Genomic DNA, 23,876 nt, shown 5'->3' with positions numbered 1-23,876 from the left:
TTCCTAATTCTCATTGTCAGACTAAAAGACAAGTAAAATAAAGTAGTGATGGGTACTTCAGTGCTTACTTGTAACTAACGGTTCTTACCATTTATATTTCTGGCATACTTTCCAGAAAGATTTATTATATAATGGTCCCTAGCCTGTTGCAAAGAAGGTGCTTTTCGTTTGGTTTCCAGTAGGTGGCGTCTAAGCCTCTTGAATTTATGCTTTATATAAAGTCTTAATAATGTCTTTTTTTTTCTTATAGATGTTTAATCTCTCTCGCTACTCTTAGTCTCAGTTCCTGTCAGTGTTAGCGATAGTTTCAGTAGCATTTGCTCAGATTCCTTGGGGCCTCCAAGGCGTTCTCTCTCAGAGGGTATGGAGGAAGGGGCCCTCTGGGTTGAGGGTTGGAGGCTGTGGTTCATCCTCGGTTTTGCAGCCACGGCTGGTAAAAATCTGCTGTTTCTCTGCCATCCCCGTTTCTCTGCCTTCTGCCCTGATGACTGCATACTGCCACTGGCTGCTTGGAGCTCACAGGACTCCCAGACAACGTTGTTCAGGGAGTCGCCATGACTTCTCCCCTCTCCCTCCTCCTACAGGGAGCTCCTGCAGCTTCTTTGTTTCTCCCATTCTACCACGCCATACCCGGGGTTCCGACCTGTGGTAGCTCTTATGCGCAGATCCCATGCACAGATGTGCTGGTGTGCAGTTTGGATGTTTTTTGTTCACTTTTAGATGTTCAGCTTATTGTTGTTTCAAGGAGAGAGATCCGGGGATGTCTCTCACTCCGCCATGTTTCTCTTGGCATGCTTTCAATCACTATGTTTATCACATTGTTTGTATTACATTAATGGATTGGTCTTCACTAGACTGGGATTCCCTTGAAGGTAACCTTATTTGTGTTCCCATTTCTACCAGGAGGCATGCCTTCTGGTAGATTCTTTATAAATATTTATTGAAGGAGTAAGTGAGTAAATGAATGAATGAAATGGACACTATGTAAGCATTGAAGAAGGGCTTCTAACAATAATTCAGGTTAAGAAGGGCAATAGGCAGAGATGAGAACACCTGAACCAAATCTCAAAGATTAATCATAATAGTAACTTATATTAATTGATAACTTTTATTCTCAATCACACTCTGAGATTTTGCATGTGTTATCTCATTGATTCTTCATAACAACCTATGAGATAGGCACATTATCTCCTTTTTACAGAAAAAGAAATCAAGACAACAATGTTAATTGACTTCTGTAGCATTCCAAAGACAGGTTGTTTAGCTTTAGGGTCTGCCCCTTTAACCACTTCTTCACAGACAACAGCCACTGAGCACTTAAGATTGCCAGCTCCCTCCCATGTGCTCTTCTTGCATTACTTCATTTAATTCTCACAGCAACAGAAGTAGGGACAACATTCCAGCTGAGGGACAACATTAAGCAAAGATATAGAGATGGGGGTGTGGTGAGGAAAGACAGCATATACTGGGAGTTCAGTGTTCTGAATGTAAAAAGCCTGAAACAAGTAGGATTAGCCATGAGCATGAGGCTGGATGACATCCTGGAGGGATATGCAAAAGGGTCTTGGACTGTGTCCTGTCCACAGTAGGGAACAACTGACGGGTTTTCAGTAGGAGAATGAAATGGTTAGACTTCATTTTGGATGAGTCACTCTATGATGAAGTAGAGGACCAGTTAGAAATTCATTGTGGTAGGGCATTTGAGAAATGATAAAAGATGCTGGTCATAAGAGAGAACAGCTGGAAGGCTGCATGGCCACAGTTTGGCAACTGATTGGATGAAACAGATCATGGAAATAGATAGACTGAGAATGAATCTTTCAGGCTAGGGCCTAGGTGGCTGAGGTGGGAGCCACCAATTACAATGGAAAGCCCCGGAAGAAACCAAGGGGGCTGGCACAAGCTTCATAAGCACACACTAGGCACTCGTGTTATTCCTTTTTTGAGAAAGTTACCGAGAGATAAATGGAGATGATACACAGATAGAGTTTATTTGATCTTGAAAAACTCTCAAAGTCTCCTTAAATACACAAACACACTATCTTCTCAGGGTCCTATAAATGTTGTTCTCACCACCCAGAAAATGCTTCCTAGAGAAATGCAGATGGCTGGTTCCTCATCTAATTCCATTTTACTTAAAACAAGTTTTCCCTTAATGTCCTATATAAAAGAGCACTCACCCCCTCCCACTCCCCGCTCCACTCCCACTCCCCCACTATTTCAATTATCTTGCTTGGTTGATTTTTCTTACTTAACAAAACACGTTAATTTGTTTATTATTTTCCTGATCCTGAATATAATCGCATGAAAGCAATGATTTGTTTTACTCTTTGCTATAACCATAGAGCCAAGAATAGTGCCTGACACATAGTAGACGCTTAATAAATAGTTACTGAACAAATAAAATGATGAGTACAGGAGTTAAGAAGTAGAAATTGGTAGCTACAAAATAGTCATGGGGATGTGAAGTACAGCATAAGGAATTTAGTCAATAGTATTATAATAACTATAAATAGTGCTAGGTGGGTACTAGACTTATCGGAAGGGATCACTTTGTAAATTATGTAACTGTCTAACCACTATGCTATGCACCTAAAACTAATATAAAATAATATTGAATGTCAACTATAATTGAAAATTAAAAAAAAAAAAACATTAAAAAATAAATTTAAAAAATAATGAATAAGATGTTTAAAAACAAAATTGAGGAGATGGTAGTTAGGTAGACCCAAAGGGCATTCATTAATAGATCTGCACCAATGTGAGGAGAGGTCTCCAGTGGGAAATAACTGGCTACTACCTTTCCTGACACAATTCTGATCAATGTTTCTATAACAGCTTATACCAAATCAAGAAGGCATGCTTTCTCAACTTGCTTATATAATAACTAGAGGAATATTGATAGAATTATTTTTAATCTTAAATGATAAAACAAGTAGAGAGCAAATATCAGATCCTACATTTAGAGTTCATAAATTTATAAAAACTAACATGACAATGGTTTGTGAAAAAGGTGCAAGAAATTGCAAATCTGAATATTTTCAGTGCTTATTACCTCACTTATCAATTAAGTTCAGCCCAGTCCTTTAAATATTTATTAAGTCTTTCTGGGTACCAAATACCATCCATGCTGGGCAGACACAGATGAATAAAGTATGGTCACTGCTTTCAAGGAAATTCCAGTCTATTTACAAACACATAAGTTGATAAATGTTATATAAGGTAGAAAGTTTAGTACAAACAGGCTAATATTGCAGATGGAGGGAGAGCAGTTACTTTAACCCAAGGGTTCAGGGGAGCATTCCTTGTAGAGATAATGCTTGAGCTTGGTCTTAAAGAACATGCCCATATGTAGAAAGGTGAGGAATGCATTCCAGGCAGAGGAATTAGAATGAGTAAAGACAGGAATGTAGCACAATTTAGGTAATACTACTGGCAATGCAGTATTTCCAGAACATAGATTTTCTGATAGGAATGATGGGGAAGCAGAACACAGAGTTAAGAGCTTATTAAGGAATCTGAACTCTTTCTGGTAAGCATTGAAGAGTTACTGAAGGTCTTTGAGTAAGGCAATGGTCCATGGAGAATATTTTTAAGGGAGCAAACTGGAGACAGAGAGCATTCAGTAGAGTATGGCAACTGTCTAGAAAGGTGAAGCTGTGGCATGAATTAACATAATGGGAATAGGAACTGAGAGGAGAACACATAAAAGAATAAGTAACTTTCATGTGTAGAGATTGCTGATCATGGATAGGGAGGGGTCAAGTTTAATTCAAGGCTTCTAATACATCCAAATTCCACCCTTGACAAAGCTCTATTTATTTCTAAAAAATAGATTTTAAATCCATGATGTTTAACATTTATGCCATCAGTAAAATAACTTTGAGTATACCTCCAAATATGTATATTTATTCACTTATAAATATACATATGTACAACTAAACTGATATACTTACAGATTATAGTAGTAATAATAATACAAAAATTAGAAATTAGAAATGTGAGATAAAAATATAAAGAATTAAATAAATACAAATAGAAGTTTTAATATCTTCTTCTATCTTGCTAATGGCCTAGAATTAGGAAAAGAATAGTCTCATTTTATCTGCGCCAGTCAGACCGTGTCTGGATATTCTCACACTGCTCTGGATGCACTGACAAAATAGTTCATTCAGAAGAGGATGGTCAGGATGCTGAAAGATGTGGAGATCTTATCAGATAACTACGGGCATTTAAGCCAGGCAAGCAAAACACAGGGAAGACAATAATGGCCACCTTCAAAATAGAGGTGGGCGTTGTTCTCAGTTCCTCTGCCATGTCTCTCCGTCCTCCCTATTCATAGGAGGTAATACTAGACTGATTAGTAAAATGATATAATCCCAGATGGGGCATAATTGCTAGAAGGTAGTAATGCTGTGGTTTTAGAGGTTACTGTTTATATGTGGCTCTTTGTTCCTCATGCCTCCATGCTATCAAAGCTGTAAGTTCTGCAGGACCAGATGCAAGAAAAACAGCTTGGGTTCCTTTCTCTGTATGTATTCTGTGCTGGTCTTCCAGCAGTCTGAGTGGTGAAAACAATCAGCACCATCCTGCTCCCCCACACTGCTCTAACCTAGTTTTCCTTCCTTGCTCATGCTCTGGCACTCTCCTCTCCTCTAGCAATTGTTCAGTAGTTGTACGATTTGGATTTGGAGGTTGGGAGACAGTGAGATTCCCCTTATGTCTTTGGACTAAATTATTAGGGCTTTTCGCTGGTGTTTTTGCAAGAAGCCAAGCTAATAACAAGGTTGTTCTCTGTTCTCTTCTTCTGTGTGTTTATCTCCTTGGAGATTCCACAGGGAGGGGAGCTGACTGGCCCAAGGCTGGATTGGGGAGTTTCTGAATCCCCAAACCAAAGTCTGTCTAATGATATCCCAAACCTACCATTACTTTAACCATAAATATCTGAATGGCAGTTGTGTAATAAAGGGAGAAAACAGACTTTAATGCTTTAAGAGACGGAAAGAGAATATTTGAGCTCTTATAGGTAGGTAAAATACACTGACGAAGTAAAACTTTCCAAAAGTCACAACTTATTCTAAAAATGACCACTCCAAAAACAGCTTTCTGCCACCAGAAATGCTAAAACGGGTGTTGGAGAACAAGGACCAACAGAGCACTAGGTTAATAATAGGAAGGCATAAATATTACACTCAGCTTTGTCAATAATTAGCTATAGGAATCATATTATATTTGCTTTTGGCAGTGCTTACATTCAATGACAACCAAGAACTCTTTGGCTCTGTATCACATTACTGTGTATCTAAGGCATGCCTGACATACAGCTCAGTCAGACAATTTTAACCGAGGCATGTTTTTATTTGCTTTCTTAAAAATTAGACCTCTTAAATAATTCTACCCCCTCAAATCATTGTTTCCTTGATTAATTTTCCTTCTTTTATAATTAAAAAAAAATGTTTTTTGTTTGCATGTTTGTTTCCGGGAGCTAAAGACCTAGAGCTGCCCTTGGCTCTTCCATATCTGCGTTCTAAACAAATGTGAAAGTAAACTGTTTTTAAAGAGTATTTCTTATGGTTTCTATGGGTGGTAGACCCAGTTTCAATGGTTTTAAATTTGCCTTTGACACTCATATATGTTTTAATACAGGAATGAACATCAACTGGTAAATATTTTCTTTTCCTTATGTAGCTAGAGATCAAGATATATGTTTTTTTATATGTTGCTAATGTTATGCATAAGATATATTTACAGTATTCTTTTCATAAAATGCTGGACTCTCATTTTCAGAAATTTTTTAATTCTGTGTGTTTCTTCAGAAGACAGGAATAAACAATCTTGTCATACATGATGGTTCAATACAATTAAAAGAGCTCTAGGCTATTTATAGCAATTAGACCATAAAGAGAGAAACAAACTATATGTACATTTATTATGTCCATAAAATGTAGCATATGGAAATAAATTCTGACAGTGATGGTGGAACTATTTGCATATCACATATCAGTTTACATCATCGGGATTAATGAAAAGGATTTGTCACGATGCTTTCTTTTTGGATCTAGAAGAGGCAAATTGCCATAATAAATATTAGCCGTGGCTAAAACTGGATGACATCTTAGAGGCAACTTCCTTAGTCTCCAGTTCCTTCATGTTAAGTCTAAGGGGATACAGAGTTCCACATCTTACTCAAGACAACTTGTTCCACATTCCAAGATGCCAGAAGTGTCTGCTTCTAAGGGTCTCCTAAGTCAACAGAAGCAAACCCTATTCCTGGGGACTGAAGCCCCAGCTATTTGTCAGTGGCAGAAACGCCACGTAGTTGCAGCTGTTGCTTCACCTGACAGAGTAGTGCCTGAGCACTGTGGCCCTACCAGTGAGGGAAGACACTTCTCTTCTCCTTCACACAGCCTCCTGTGCAGAGAGCTCCATAACAGATGCCAGCAAAGAAGAAATGCAGGGCAGCCAATGAATCTGAAGATGTGGTCCACCCCCTAAGTTAGAATGCAATTGAGAGATGGAACATGAACATAAAATAATTATAAGATGACCAAATATTTTGTTTTTATAATCTCTCACTGAATTCAAAAGAGTGTGGATGCTGATAACAGTTGAGTGTGGTAAAATCTTAACTCACAAAAACGGGCTTTGACAAATTTAGCACTAAGCAGTGAGTGAGAGCATTCACAGGAGATCAATGGTGCTTCATGAGAAGTGGGAACAGGAAAAAGTAGCAAGGAAAAGCACCCAGCAGGTGTAGGGGTTGGGAGGCCAGAGTCAGTAGGCTCTCACATCAGACAGGAGCGCATCCTAAGAAGGGAGCATCATCCTCCTGGCTGAGGAGACAGCGAAGGGGAATAGATAAAAGGAAGTAGTGGGACGGAGGGGTTGAAAGACGCTCTCTGAATGCATGATGTAAAACCCACCTTCTTCTTCTTTGTGTGGCTGTTGGCATAATCTTCACTTCTCAGACATGCTCTGCAGAAAGGGCTCTCTTTGGGGGAATTACAAAGACTTGCTGATTCCTTGCTTTAGATTTGAGTGAGGAAAAAGCTGATGCCACTCATGTGAATCTGATATCTAGTCTAGAAATCTCTCTTCCTCTCTCTCTCTCAATCTCTCTCTCTCTCTCTCTCTCTCTCTCTCTCTCTCTCTCTCTCTCTCTCTCACACACACACACACACAAACAGTAAGTGCAATAAAGTCTATGAATTCTATGTGCCCATTAAGACTCCATACAGATTACAACCTACTGCAAGAAGCCTGTGCTTAAAGTAGGTTCTCTTTCCTCTGAGCTCCTGTATTGTTTCATCTGCACCTCTTTTGTGCTACTTACGACTACTGCCTGTGGCACTCATTACTACTACCAGATGTTTGTAATCTCTCCTTCTAAGCTGTACATTTTTGAGGATGTGTCTGAGGCATCTTTCACACTTCACATCGACTAGTAGAGAGCTTGAATGTAGTAACCATTTGCTGAGTAAATAAGTAAATTTGTGAATGTTGAAGTAATATAGTACATATGACATACATAAATATTGAAGGAGCTTTGTGTACATAGGTCAACAGGCTGGAGCGGAATTGGTCAGGTAAGACATTCAGGCAGAAATAACTTTTGAGCTCGTTCATAAATAAAATGATAGACTTGGATCAATGTGGATCATGAACAGCATTCTAGGACAGAAGAATAGTATTACTGAGAAAGGATTGACAACAGTGATCCAAGAATGTAGCTCTGTGTTTATAATCCACTCTTCTCCCAAGAAGAGGAAAAACTAGGCTTTAGTCCTAGTTTAAAAGCAGAGTATGGTGGGATGAGGTTAAGGAGTAATAAAAGTTACTAATCTGCACTGAAAAAAATATATATGCCCCTATAATTTTTTTTTAGGATAAGGGTGAAACTTATACTCAAGATATAAGGCACAAACATTATTAAACAATTCCAGGAATACTATGTGATATCTTTTCAAAATCACAGCAATCCATTCCCTATGTTAATTTACTCCATTAATAGCTGGCATAATCCTAGGGCATTTATAGCAGCAAAACCAGTAGCTACTCAGGTGTGAACAAATGATCTGCTGGACTAGACCAGTTTGATAAAAAAACTCATTCATTTATATATCCAATGTTCATTTATTCAAATATTCACAGAATCCCAAATGCACATAAAGCATAGTGCTAAGCAATTTGGAAAATGTAAACAAGTTTAAGGCAAAAGCCTTGTCCTCACAGAAATTATAGTTTGAAAAATCAAAATTGTGTGAGGTACAACAAATAAAAGATTTATGTAATGTCTCTTACCTATGAAAATAAGTAAACCACTTAGAAAGAACTTTCAGAGAAAGAGCCAATCATTGATCTAAAGCACTTTGTGGAAGTGGTAGCCTTTAGTCTAAGAATTGACAGAAGATATGGCTACATGGAGTTGTAGAAAGGGCATTCTAGATCAACCAAAGGGCATTTTAAAAAATACACAGAGGTGTTTAATTTATTCCTGGAGGACTAACCATCTGAAACTTCAGACTCATTTGAATAGAAGGTAATTATGGAGAACAGAAAATAAAATTTAAAAAGAACAATGGGTTGTGCATAGATTGTGTAAAGGATTTTCCTGCTCATCCCAAGGCCTGTTTAATGCACAAGACTTTTCCATCAACTCAAGCAGTTATAGAGATTTTCCCATGACTGGAATTTACCTGTGTTATTAAAAACAGCTGTTTGGTTTCTCTTGGGTAACTTTCCAATTTATTACCTTGAAGTAGGGATTGTTTTCATTTTCAGAAAATTCCAAACCATACAACATTACATATCATGATATATTCCTTGAAGATTTTGATATTATCTTCCAGATATTCAAAAGCAAGGAAATTCCATGTAACCACACCAAGTTAATTTATTCTGTAGTTAGCATAATCATATAGCATTTACAGCAGCAAAACAAGAACTCTGAGGTTGATAAATGAAGGCTAGAGTATCAGCCATATTTTACATTTCCAGATTATAGCCACAGTAATGAAACCCTTTAGGATTACTAAAGTGCATTTCGTACAGTATATTTATTACTTGACATTTCTTATTTATGACTCATAGAAAGATGAAGCTAAGTGAAATAAAACACAAACTAAACTTTCACTAGAATAATGAGATCCTATTCGCTCTCTTAGCCAAATACACTTTTATTAGGTTTTAAATGGTTGTGTTGGTTAGATTCTTGGGAGCAATGCTGTTCCCTTTACCTATCTTGGAGACCTTTCTTAAGCAAACTAATTTAGCACAGAGAAAACATTGTATGTAGATCTTGGAGTTAAACTATATTATTTAAAACACCTGGTGGGTAAAGGTTTATTTCTCATGAAATTGCAGGGAGCAAATGATTTCAAGGTTTTTTTCTGGTAGAATTATTAATGACATGCTAGGGCTAGCTGGCTTGTTGGTCTAGCATTATCTTAATAATTAAGATGTGTCCTCACTTAAGTCAGAAGGAAGTCCCAGAGAAAAAAGAACCATGATCCTCCAGCCACATCACTGAATTATCACTATTTCCCACTTATAAAGGATAACAGAACCTCTGTTATAATTTTTCTACTCAGAAAATTGTTCTCATTCAAACTAGAACAAGTGACTGAACATGCCTTCCTTAAATTGCCTCATTTATTGATGGTGTGGCCTTGGCCATGGAGAGTAACAAACAACAGTGGGATCCTCTAAATCAGTCCTTTCATTTTCAACAAGTGCTTCCTCATGCCACATCATCTTGGGACAGAAGAGTGGCAATGGGATCACTTTATTAAGCTCTTTCTAGTTACTTCTCTTACTGATAAGACCTCAAAGTATGCAGAACTTTTCCACCTCTATGTCAAACGCTGGCTCTTTCAAAAAATCCTCAGGGTACCTGCTTGGAAAAGCAGCATTTCTTGAAATATGGCTGCTCTGACACCTCCTTCCATGGTCTGTGTAGCTTTACTGTGATGAAATCACATCCACAGATGTGAGCTGAGCCCTGGAGTTTTGTAGTTTAGAGCCCCACTCCGTCATTCCCAGTATTGTGATAGGAATGAACACATTTTTAAAAACTCTGTACTTCAGATTTCTCATATGAAAAATGGGTAAAAATGTAATAATTGTCATCATTATATAATTCATATAAAGTCATAATAAATGAGAATTATTAATATCATTGTTTTATAAGAACTCTACTCCCCAGTCAGGCATCAGCTATGAAGATAAGTCAGAGAGCAATCCAGTTACTTGACCCAATAACTACTCAAAATTGTCCTTCCCTGACAATCACCAGCTTTGGACCAAACTCATGATCCATGAATGCCCCAGCATTTCTTCTGTTTGCTAAGAGAACCCTGGCACATCCTCCTCACCAACTTTGCTTACTTGGCTTCGGCTCTCACACTGGAACCCTCACCACACTGGATTGAAGCCATACTTAGGAAAGACTTCTGAAAAATAAAGTGTCAGGTCATAAAATGGGATGCACATAGTAATTGAGAAGACTACATAGTAGTGACTAAGAGTCTGCACATGGTTCATTCACCACTTTCACCAGGAAGTTAGAGCAAGCTACTTAATCTCTTTGGGCCTTGGTTCCTCTATCTTCAAAAGTGGATAGTGGTAATATTTTAACAATCTCATAGGGCTGACATGACTACAAAAGAGGTTAATATAATGCAAATGTTTAGAATAGTACCCAGCAGGTATTTTAAGAACTCAATATAAAATGCGAGTCTTAATTACCTGTTACCTTTATTATAAAATATGATCATTCACAAGCTTGAAAGTTAAGTCTGGGTTTGAATTCCAGCTGCCCCACTTTCCAATTCTATAATCTTGAATGATGAGGAGAATGATAAATGTTACTTACCAGATATTTTATGTATATTATCTCATTTGTATTTCACAAGCATCCTATAAAGTAAGCTTGTTATTCTACTCATTTCACAGATGAGGCAACTAAAATCTAGAAGATTTAGTAATTACCAAAAGGTATAGAGTTGGCCAGTGGTAGAATAAGAATTATTTCCCTGTGCTCTTACCACTGGAACATGCTGCCTCTCCATATTACACACTATCCACCTTGTAGCGTTGAGGATCAAAAATAAGCTAAGTGGTCAAAAAAGGTAGTGATTAAAATTAAAGTACAACCATAATGTACTTCAGAAGAAGCATAAGAACTTATCATGTACAGTAAGTGCTGGAAGCATGGAAGTTAAAATGTTAAAGCATTCCACAGGAGTCAAGAAGGAAATATTCACAGCTCTCTGCCAGTTCTATAAGGAAGGAATGACAGGGAACTCGTGGAACATAAGTTTGGTCCAAAGCAGGCCTAAAGTGGCATGGTCTCCATGTGCTAATCAAAAGATTTTAACAATAGTTAAGTTCATACCTCTAAAACAGTAAGTGCATCCAAGGGCCCTGTAAACACTATCCAAAATGTCTTTTTCAAACTTCATATTGTTTGCTGACACCATGCCAAAGGAAATGGAATGCAGACTCAAATGTGCTCTGGAAATAAATACTCCCTCTCCCTGGGACACACCCCTGCAGTACAAATTTTCTTCATCTGTTTCGACCCTGCCAGCAGTTGCCGGAAGATGTGTGGAGGTAAAGTAAGTGTGCGCCGTGGTGGGCCAGCAGCCATGAAGCAGCCATCTGAGAAAAAGATGCCCTGGGCGAGTAAGGCGCCATCCTTCTAAAACTTTTGCCTGAGGGTTTATAAAGGCAATGGATCCAGCAGCCTCCTTTAAAACAAAAAAAGCTCTATAGTGCCAAGGGGCATATATGAGCAACAATTTTGATTTGCTGTAAGAGTGTGGACCATAAATAAACAGGATTTTAGAAGGCTTATAAAAGTGGGAAAATGGAAAGAAAAAAAACAGTAAATGGAAAACCTGAGGCAGCATGGGGATAGGAGATGAGACTGGGGAGAGAGAACAAAGCAGTTTAAAGGGGATTTTTCTTAAGCATTGTGATTTGACAATCTCCTCATCCCCCGACCCTCCTAAAAAAAAAAAAAAAAAACTGTAGTAATAGTTGTACTACCTGCCATTATTTTTGGTATGGGCTTTTTATTTTCAAAAAGGTAGCAGCATGGGGAAAGTTTTGTGACAAACCTCAGTTCAGCTCAGAAGCTGCCCAAGGGGGCCCAGCAGTTATGAGTCACTGAAAGTTTCCAAGCTGAACATTTTCATAAAAAGAGGGGAAAAGTGACCTCCGAGACCTTCCTAGTATTACGAACTAACCTGCACAACTAGCAAATTCTTTCTGGTGGATCTCTGGAAGACTGTGGGCCTTCTTCCCCACATTCTTGTTCTATGTTATACGAAATATACTGTACGCTACAAAAAAAGCAAGTCCAAATTCAACAGTACTTCCAAATAGTTATTAAATAGTAGGTACAGAAACTATTATAAAAATTCGTCCTTGGAGACTTGGTCTTGTCCCAGCTCTGTGCCCCTTATGTAACAAAGCGAAATGTTTGGTCTCTGACTCCATCTTGTTCAAGCCTGCTTTGTTCTCATGGCCTTCAGGTTAATACCTCTTATTTAGCCTTGCATATAGACACACTAATGATTAGAGGAATTCTGCTTGTGGCTTGAGTTTTACAAAAACAGCCCCTTACCAGAAAGTAACTCTCCCGAAAAGATGAGGGAATTATGTACAAAAATAATGATTGTTTACCAAATATTTGCAGGAACCTTGTGACAGGACTCACATCAACTAGAATCAACAGACTAAGAACAAAGAAGTTTCACAATCTTTCTCAGACCCCTGGTGGCACCCAGATGTCTGCAGCCGTCAATCACTTCTTGCTCCTCCTGTTTTCCCCTTCCCTGATATAAAAGAAGCCTGAATTCTGTACTTAAGATGGTTCTTTAGGATGCCAGTTCGCCATCATCTTGGCTTGCTGGCTTTTGGAATAAAGTTGCTTTTCTTGCCTCAACGCTTTGCCATTCGACTTACTGGCTGTTACAAGCTTGGACTCAGTTACACTTAGACCAAAGAGGACTTTGAATGAAAAAGCCACTTGAGGCAAGCGGTGAGGCAGTCCATAGAAGTTGAACTTCTGTTTGAATCAGGTACGCAAGGTTTGAACAATAGAAGGTACAGCAAAGAGTAGGAGCCAGTGTGCCTCTAATTTTGCTGTGAAGGTGGAGGTGCCATGGACCTACACAGTGTTTCTAACTGACACACATATCTGGTACACTGTAAATTTCACCCATAAAATATAATCTCTTATGTTAATTGAAAATCTTTTAATATAGATTAAGATAGTAATAGTTAAAAAAAAGTTTATATCCAAAGCCTTTATAAAGTAAAGTCCCAATTAGAGTTTTTCCAACACTAACTAAGCACCTCCCTGGTGTGTACTCTGGATTAAGATACTTTAAATATTAACTAGTCATGAATTAAAACTAATTTATGTCCACTCATTCACACATGATATCGTCCATATTAAAGTATTTTAAAGATAAATTATAGCCCCTGTAACAGCCCATTGTCTTTGGTCCTATAGCTAGTAAGTAGCCCAACTGGGAATGAGTTTGGTGTGGCCCAAGGCAAATATTTCTATTACTACAAATACTTTCCGGTCCACTAAGAGAAACTGACTCATATACAAAGAAAACAAAGAAGTGAGAGGAAACCAGCCTTAAGTTTGCAAAGAATAAAACTGGTGTTTCAGTTGCTTTAAAATCCCATCCTCTTTTTTCTTTGAATAAGTTAACTGGCTATTCGCTTAAGAAAAAAAGTTCTGATTCTTCTTCACGTGTTTCTCTAAAGTAAATTCCAGATGATTGACAATATGCCTGAAATTGTAAAATGTACATGTTCTTTAATCCAGCATTTTCCCTGTTCAACATTTGCTTTAATGAGATAATCACATACATGAAATATACCCATGTACAAGAGCCCATCACATCATTATGTTGGCAAAAAATCGGAATCAGCTAAAAGTCATCAATAGAGAATTAACCTAATTAGTGTAATTGACTACAAAGGACAATTAAGCATCATCAAGTATACAGATGTACATCACTGTTGACATGAAAAGATGACCACTATATGTTATCGAGTGTCATTGGAGGAAAAAAGCAATACAGTTTGATCATCTGGATATAAAATCGTAATGATGCGCGCATACCATGTAAAAGAAAATACACCTAAATGTTAAGAGCGACTCTCTCTGACTTAAGAGATTTGAAATGAATTTTGTCTTCCTTTGGAAATTGTTTGAATGTTTATGATAAGTATCTACATTTTATTATTATTATTTATTATTATTTATGCCTACAGCACCTAGGTGGTCTCCCATCCAAGTACTAATCAGGCCTAACCCTGCTTAGCTTCCGAGATTAGAGGCTTGTTCCGGGTGGCATGGCCATAGACCATGGACTGTGGCTCCAGTGGTGTGTGAACCCAGGACCTTCTGTGTGTAGAGCAGACGTGCTAACCACTACGCTATGGAACCACGTCCAAGTATCTACATTTTTACAAGAGCCATCAAGCTACTGAAAAAGATGTGGCTGATGATATGGCTTATTATTTTAGGTTTATACTCTTTAAAACATAAATCAGCTCATGCCACTCAACCAAATCTGCAATAAGACCCAAATCTTTAATATGATCTAGCCCATGCCTCTTCCAGCCTCATCCTTCATGATTTGCCCCACCCTCAATTCACTACCCCTTAGCCGCACTGACCATCACTTAATTCCTTCAGCACTCTAGACTTGTTTTCCACCTCAGAGTTAAGTACATGCAACATCCTTGCTGGAATTCGATCCCCTCTTCACCTGCTTAGCTTTTCCTTATAATCCAGCATCAAATGGGGTATCGATTCTTCAAACACAGCTTCTTGGACCTGCAATCTAAATTAAATCTCCATTACACTCTCTCCTAGAAATAAGCATTCTTCCACCTCAGCTTTTATCAGCAGGCATGATTACATACTTAATAATGTATTTCTTTAAAGTCAGATTTCCCACTGGACTTTTAGCTCCAGGTAGGAAGTGAACACCAAATCCCAGTACCTACTAAGGATCTGACACTTAGCAGAGGTTCAGTATGTTTCTGCTGAGTGAATAAGAACTGAAGACCAGGGCAAGTGGAATGCGTAACTTTAAATTTCAAAACAAAAAATAATACCTAGCATTTCTTGAAAACTTTATAAGACTTTATAGTTTTACTTTTTTTAATAGTTTTACCTTTTTATTATTTATTCTTTCTAAAATTATGTGCAGTGGATTATCATTATTCACGGTTTGTGGAGAAATTAAAAGAGATTAAATGACAACACAGATGAGTCTTCTAAAACATGTAATAAAAATGTGATGCGATTCTCAAAACCAAGTCTTCAGCTCTAAATATAGGCACCACAGGCCTGCTCCCTTCAAGAGGCTGATTGAAAATGTACAATGCTACCTGAATCTGAGGGCAAGGGAGTGCCAGATGGAGAGACAAATTTCATATTCAGGCCCACAAGCAGAGTTTATGATAGATGACCTTCCTGACTAGATTTTCAGATGATTAACTAGCTATGTAGAAAGCCTACATATTGGAGCATTTGAGAAAAAGCTTTATAATCTTAGATAAATATTTTTAACTGACACACAAAAAGTTCATAATTCAGAAGATGTGCCCATCCACATGGCAGACATTAAACGTCAATAAATAAAAATAAAATTTTCCACTTTGAGGATTTAGCCTATGGAAACGGTGCACACATGCAATACACACATACACACAAACATGCACACATAACAAACATACATACATACATCCATACATATATACATACACACATACACACCAGAGAGCATATCAGAATTATTTTTCTATGCATTATCTTCTAAAGAGCCACAAACAATTCTCATGTACTAAGAATAGTTAGAGCAAATAAATTCCTAAAACCAACTAAGTAACAAAATTTTATAAGTAAAATTAAAACCATGTAATGAATGCCTCCAAAAAAGAGAAGCCATTCAAGAAGCCTAACAGGAGTCAATTCTGCCAAAAAAACTGTTAAGGACACAAAAAATAATAAGCCGCCTATTTGTCCCTTGTATTTTTTTCTCTTTATGGCTCAATCGATGATGATAATGATCTATAGTCTGAGAAAAACTACTTTAGGTGCCCAGGAATATTGAAAAATATGTTTTAATATTCCAAGAACAACAACTATATTTATTCCAAATAACATTTAGTCTATTCACTCTCTAAAGGGCTTTATTCCAAATTTTACTCTAGATTTCAAAAAGAGTTGCTTTTCACAAATAGAAAATAAGGAATCCTTTCTGGCAACAGAAAAATTCCAGTGGGAATTTTTATCATTTAATTTCTGACAGAAGTAGTTGCAAGTTGACAACCATTATGTTATTCCAATGTGAAACAATTTATCATGTGATTGATTTCCTCCAAAATACCTAAGAAATATCTAAGAAATTTAAATTTTTTATTGGAAACGTCTTTCAAACACCCGTTACCAAATTTTCCATTTTCATCACTTAAATAAATATTGTGCGTGTGTGTGTTTGTGTGTATGTGTGTGTGTGTTATCATAAATGTAACAAAAGTGAACTGCAACTCTAGAAGCTACAGAAAGGAGTTATTTCTTTGGAGATGAAATGTAGCTCAAAAATGTTTCAATTAATACCAGACATAGTTTTATCATCTTTAATATTCCATAATCTATCTCACTCCTTATGAACTGGCATCTTTTCATAAATGATACTTCCCATATGTCAGAGAAGAAAGCTCATGATGAAATGTTAATAGTTGGAGTAGAGTTTTAATCATTTCTGTCTTTTTTCTAGAGAAACAGGGGTCAAGACTATGCTAAGGTCATTTGTGCAGAGGCCTTTATTCGACAGTTAGTTGTTTTGCTTGAACTCTGTCAGCTGTGCACATCAGCAAAGTTTAGGGTCATTGAACTCTTAATATTCAAGTTTTTTTTTTTTTTAATTTCATGATGGGTATGATTATATACACAAAGAGATCAAAGGCCTTTGGGATTATTTTTCTTCTTAAAGGGTTAACGTAAATTTGGTCCTGGAGAGAAGATTCTCCTGCAATCACCACAGATTCCAATTTTGCCCCCAGACTGCTGAGACATCCAGGAAGATCAAGCAGAATCAAATAAGACCTATAGCTCTTCAGTTAATTTTGAACCCAAGTTTACAACTGTCCCCACTTCACACCCAATCCCCTCAGCCCTAGGGAGCCAGGCCACATTCAGGAAGAGACTGAGAGAAATGGCAACCTTTCCCTTATGAAGCCTCCTCATTTCTGTGTGCCAAAAATAAAACGCACAAGATACTTGAACCACTAGTACATTCTCAAACTTGTGTATCTAACTGACCTAATGTAGCCTTTCCTGTCCTGATAGTGAAATCATGTAGTATAGTTCACAGGCTGTGGAAAAAAAATGTCTCTGAATCCCTTCTCACGCTGGGGCATTCCTTAGAATACCTCAGCTAAAGAGGTTGTAGCTGATTATGTCTGAGGCAGATTCAGCTACATGAGGTTTCTGAGAGCCTGTCCTGGGGTGAGAGGCCGATCGGCAGATCGGCCCATTCCCAGACAAGCATTGTTTTCACCACTCCTCTGCTGGAACCTCTACTAGGCTATCCCAGCAGTTAGAGTTTATTCACCTTTTGAGGTAGTTTTGTGGGAGGAGAGGCCCGAATTGCAAAATAGAAACAGTTTTTATATTTTCATGGTAAGAATGAAAAGAATGGGATAAAAGGATTTTTATTTAAAAACATTTATCAAAGGGTATAAAATTATGGAATTGGCTAAATCCAGCTCTGAATAATTCACCCCATTTCCACTAACTATCTCTAGGGAATGACAATCATACAACATATTCTGAAAATTATTGTACCTGGAAGATAAAAGTATATATAATTATATAACTAAGAAATTATTATGGGATGTGACAGAGACAGACTTGAAGGGAAATTGAGTAAATATTCTTTATGTGGCATTGTACTACCCAGAACTACTGCAAAAGTACATCCAGGTATTTTAAATTACACATTAATTAGCATGTCTCTGCCACTAAACTGCTAACTTGTTGAATTCAGGGACTATGTCTATTTGGCTCACCACTGTACCACCCAGTGTCTAGCAAGGTGGCATGGAGTGGGCACTGAATATTTGTGGAATAAAAAACAAATTAAATATGTAGTACAAAGAGAACTGGTATTCTTACCAATAAGCACTGTAAGAATCTAAATATTAATTTTTTTTTTCACATAAAGTTTATTTTCTTTCTTCATATTTATTTGAAAATTATTACATATTGTGGCAGAGAGTTCTCTTCTGGCCCCACTGCCACACTTCTTAGCCTCCATTGTAGTTAGATGGAATCACTGAACTGAGTTCCAACCAATGAAATGCAGTTAAGAATGGATATGCTTTCTTCACATTTTCTCACTTTCCCCATATGTGCAGTTAAATGAAAAGGAGAACAAGGTTCTATAAGATGATGAAACCATACAACAGAATGAGTGGCAATGTGGAGCAAAACCCTACATTGATCTATACCGGACTATGAAACAAAAGAAAAATAAACTTCTATTATGTTAAGTCATTTAAACATTGGGGCTGTTCATTAAAGCCATTAGCCTATATTAACTAATACATATGGATTAGGAAAGAAAGCTATTATTTCTTAGGGTGTTACACTTCCCCAAAGATTCTGTAAAAAAAAAAAGAACATTTAATGTATTTAGTGTAAAACAGAAAGCAGAGAATATTAGTAATCCTAGAAATGATGAAACACAAGTATCTCTCTTCCTTGGCACATGCCTCTACTCCAAAATTATTCTACTTTTATAGATCAGGTAAAAAAGAATAAAATATTCTAGGATAATGGAAGTTTGAATAAGGTGGCAGTCGCAGATTTTCTCATTACAGATTTATACCGTTGGGTTCTCTTGTTATCTTCTAAGGCAAAAGAGCATTACCTTTGCATGAAAGTCTCTTTCACACCACTGCACTCACACACCTGTCTTCCTATCTATATTTAGCTTTGGAAGGAATTTTCTTTTCTTTCAGGGTTTGCCTCACAATAGTAAATATTTAATAAGCCCAGGTTGAATATGTGACTCATGTGCCACTCTCAAATTCTAAGCACCATGCAAAATAGTTAAAATGGTTCCTTGAAATTGTGCTTATTCCAAAACCTTCCTTAAAGTTCCTTAAAGATATTCATGATACATTTCCATAGACTAAGTGAGCTAAGAAACAGAAATTATACAGTCATATAATTTTAGAGACAAAATAAGGATTACTATAACATTGCACAAATTATTACCTATCTTCTGTTTTCTTATCATTAGAGGCTGATGATATAAGAAAGAAAATTCACATAAACCCATGTTTTGAAAACTTTTTGGCTGAAAAAGATTTAGTTTGGCTCAGGCATAGACACACCTGTGTTCTCTTAGCCCCTTGGCACTATTCTTCTTATAAGGTAACCACCTTTCTCTCTTCCCCATGGAAAACTAGATCTATAGTTCAGAAGCCACAACCATCAGTCTGAAGGCCCATTTAAGAAATTACATCCCACCTAAAATATCCTGAGAAAATTTTTAAAAAGAGAAAGTTACCACTTTCTTTTTTTTTTTTTTGGTGGTGGGGGGAGAGTTGGTATAGTTTGATTTAATTAAGTATAATCATCTAATTTCACTTTATTCTGGTCTTGTGGCCAAGTATATAATATCGCAGGAGTTGTCTGTCACAATTTAGAAGATATCTTTAAATATCTTAAACAAAATACTGATCAGTAAAGAACCCAATGTGTTAATAAAGTGAATATTGCGGCCTAAAGTTATACTTGGGATGTAGAAATATTTGAAAAATAAAATAAATTTAAAGCTGAAAAATAAATAAAATTGCCATAACTGTCAAAATAATCAGTCAACTTAAGAAATATAGTTATATTAAAAAATATAACTAAAGTTGATTATATTCTTAGGTATTCTAGTATTTTCTTGATAATTTAATAAGACCAAATTCCTACCATTTAGGGGGAAAATATCACCTGATAGACTAGCAAAATAACCATAATATTTTCTCCTTAAATAAACTGTTCTATTTCAATCTCCATACACAACATGTTCTGCTTTGAACCGGTGACCTTAAAAGGAAGCAATATTTGCCTAGTTTTCCATTGCTGCTTCATTTCATGGATAAATTACTCCAAGGTTGACATGAATATGCAGAGAATTCCTGGCATGTAACTTTCTGTTATGGACTTTAAAACTTGTGGAAAGCTGGACCTGGAAGGCATTGACTATGCCCTGAGAGCAGTGTTTTATTTGTTGTGGCCTAGAATTCATTCAAACTTTGATCATTATTTAGACACCAGGGAAATCGCAGCTAGTGGAAACTTACATAGATATTACCATTGTCCCTGGGAGTACAGCCATCCCCACTCCGCTCCCTGTACATCCACACCCATCTTGAAAACTTTCATAGGGATAAATTCCTCACCCACTTAGATCCTGTTTAATTCCCCCAGGTCAAGAATTTCTCAGCTAAAGAGATTTGCATTTGCACCATTGGAGTACTGCATTCTCACCATGAGCTGGTTTTACTCGAAGTAGCAGAAAGGCAGAGGATCTTCACACGTGTTTGGTTGTTTTTGTTTTTCCTAAAAACTTAACATGGACCTACCTATTTAGCCAGTGCTTATGTTGTGGTATCAAGTGTGAGGGAGATTTTTGTTTCCTCGTTGAGTCAAATTCTATGTGATGTCCTCATCTTCATATAGCATTCTATCTATATGTGTGTCTCTGTGTTCAAATTCTCCCTTTTTAGAAGGACACCAGTCATATTGCATTAGGGACCAATCTAATGACCTCATCTTAACTGATTACATCCACAGTGACTCTATTTCCAAATCGGGTCACATCTGGAGGTCTTGGGGGGTTAGGACTTCAACATACAAATCTTGGGGGTATACAGTTCAATCCACTACAGAAAATGAAAATTAAAAGGTTCTATGTATTTGTAAATGGTTTTATAAGCATAGAGAAAGGGGTGCAAAGATACACAGAGAGCAAAAACAGTTAACTTTCATTAACCAGGTCTGGGATTAGCTGCAGGTGAGGAGTTGTCATTACTTGTTTTATACATTTAATATTATATTCCTCATCAATTGTTAGAGTGAATGAGTATTAATTTCATAATTAAAAATCTAATAACAATTAAAATAAAAACTTAAATAAAATACATTGCTGGAAGGCAGAAAGTTTCTCAAATTACTGCATTTCTCCTCTTTCTTTAATCCATTTCTATAAAGTTTTAAAATAATGATTCTAAGAACCCAGGATGCAGAAGCCATACACTGATGAAAATAGAAAAAAATTTGGATGCTAACAAAACCAACTGATAGAAAAGTAGGGACAAAAGCTAAATATCACAGAAATCAGAAAGATGGCTATAATAATAGATTGGTTAGTTATGAAAATCATTGGTTTGAAGGGAAAGGAAAGAAAAAATGAAGTAAAAAAGGTATTCATGCATGAAGAGGAGTGCACTAAAGATTGTTGCATGGAAACAAAGATCTGCAGAAACGTTGAATGTGCTGGGGATAGAAAATGAAACACAGAATAAGATTTCCAAGATAAAAAAAATTAAAAGGCCTGATCATAATGTGCTTTCCTTAATGTCAAAAGTTAAGTGTGGGAGGCAGAATAATGCTCCCTACCAAAGATAACCACTCCCTGATCACTGGAAACCTTCACATTTGTTATGTTAGTGGCAAAAGGACCTGGTGACTGTCATTACAGTTATAAACCTTGAGATGGGGAGATTATCCTGGATTATCTGGGTGGGTCTAATCTAATTTCATCAAACTGGGCTGAGACAGAGAAAGAAAAATAAATTCCAAACAAGAGAAGGACTCAACCCACCATTGCTGGCTTTAAAGATATTGGAAGGAACCAAGAGCCAAGGATTGTGGGTGGCCTCTTAAAGCTGGAAACACCCCTCATGTGACAGCCCACTAAGAGAAAAAGATTTCACTCCTATAGCCAAACAAGACTGAATTCTGCCAATAACTTGAATGAACAGAAAACAGATCTTCCTCTAGAATCTCCAGAAAAGAGATTCGATATCATGATTTTAGCTTGATGAGACCTACATTGGACTTCTGATCTACAGAAATATAAAATAAATTTGAGCTGTTCAAGGCCACTAAGTTTATGGTAATTTGTTATAGTGGCAACAGCAAACTAATACAATAAGAATTGTAGGACTTATGATTATAAATATTTAAAGAATAGCTTTTGAGTGTCCCTTCCATTCAAAGCACTGTGCTGGGTGTGTTATGTACCAGATCTCATCTCGACCACAGAATCTCCTCTGCAAAGCATGTGGTCCAACTGTCTCTGTTTAAGTATCATTGAATTAAGGCAGATAAACAAAAATGTCTGTTCAATGTAACATGGCTCTTTGAAATCACAGGATTTTGATCTGGCACAATCAGTGGAACAATCCATGAGGAGAATACATGGTATCTGTCTAGTAGTGGGAATAGACTGCCCTGTCTGATTCTCATTTCTACTCAGTGACCAAGGGCCCTCCCTGCTTGGAGTCAGTTGTGCTTTCAGGAAATAAAGGAAAGTTATCCAGCCCTCATCAAGATGGAGTATGCCCCCTGAAAAGCAAGAGGGAATATTCTAACTGAGGGTTAACCAAAACAAAGAGGGAAGCCAAATTTTAAGGAAGTGAGGAAATAACCGAGATCAAATGGAACCTCCTCCTTGAAGTGACTTCCCATCCTCTTCCCAGAGACTCCTTCATGCAGCATTTTCCACTAGCTCTTATGGCCTAATTGCTTGCTGGTTTGTGTTATAATTGCTTATGCATATGCCTAACCTCTGAGTGCTGATACTATTACTGCACAGTACCATGTACCAGACACTTAGCTAAATGCATTATCTCATTTAATCCCCATAAGTGTCTATGCGATGGCTACTGCAATTAGTGACAATTCTGTATACAAAGAGTCTGAAGTCAAACAGTTCTCAAAACTTATCCATGGCCTCACAAACTAGTAAGTGGCAGAGTCAATATTCAAGACCCACTGTCTGTCTTTTAAGCATAGACTTTTAACTTACAATAAAGCTCCTTAAGGATGAAATGGAGACTCTTATATTTGCTCCCTGGTTTATTCATTGCATCCCTGGGGCACAGCAAAGACTCAATAAATATTTGCAGAGTGGAAGAAAAGAGGCCAAGAGTGGAAAAATTTCAGAAAGAAAAGTTTAACTAACGAAGGATATCACCTTTTAAAAATCTGGCTAAGAGTATTTCCCAAATACTAATTAGAAATAATTAGAGGTAAATATTCTCATACTTGGCACAATTTTCCTGGGAATTGCATTTATACATATATACATATATATTTATATTTATATTTATATTTATATTTATATTTATTTATATATTTATATATAGTTATATATTTATATATAGTTATATATTTATATATAGTTATATATTTATATATATATATATATATATATATGTATGTATATAAACTACCAATGAACCAGAAAAAGAAATACGATGTGAAGTACTGTGATTTAGTAAAATGGCCAGGAGAAAGTGCATAACCCTCAGTGCCTGCTTGCCAGTCTCCTCATATCATACCCTGAAGCTCCATCTGTGATGCTCAACCACTGCTGCAGCCTAATCACAGTAAGACCAGACTGTCATGGCCTCCATTTGTGGCTGTGAGCACCGCAGCCCAGCACATCCTAAAAAGGTAGATTCTAACACTGTAGGTAAAGTCATCACTGAATCCACAAGATGTTTTACTCTAACTGCACATTCGACATCTCTACTTC

The 23,876-nt window shown here is 36.9% G+C and overlaps 1 long non-coding RNA gene across 1 annotated transcript in view; it reads left to right on the top strand.

Annotated features, from left to right (window-relative positions):
• LOC120596937 (uncharacterized) overlaps positions 1–12,952 on the top strand; it is a 50,293-nt gene extending 37,341 nt beyond the window's left edge. Inside the window, exon 2 of the long non-coding RNA XR_005651268.1 lies at positions 12,704–12,952. This is a non-coding gene — a long non-coding RNA (uncharacterized LOC120596937). The remainder of the gene's footprint in view (positions 1–12,703) is intronic.
• Positions 12,953–23,876: the final 10,924 nt, after the last annotated feature.

Source organism: Pteropus medius, unplaced genomic scaffold (genome assembly GCF_902729225.1).
Source record: "Pteropus medius unplaced genomic scaffold, Ma_sr-lr_union100, whole genome shotgun sequence".
Lineage (NCBI taxonomy): Eukaryota > Metazoa > Chordata > Mammalia > Chiroptera > Pteropodidae > Pteropus > Pteropus medius.
This window is presented reverse-complemented; position numbering and strand designations above follow the sequence as displayed.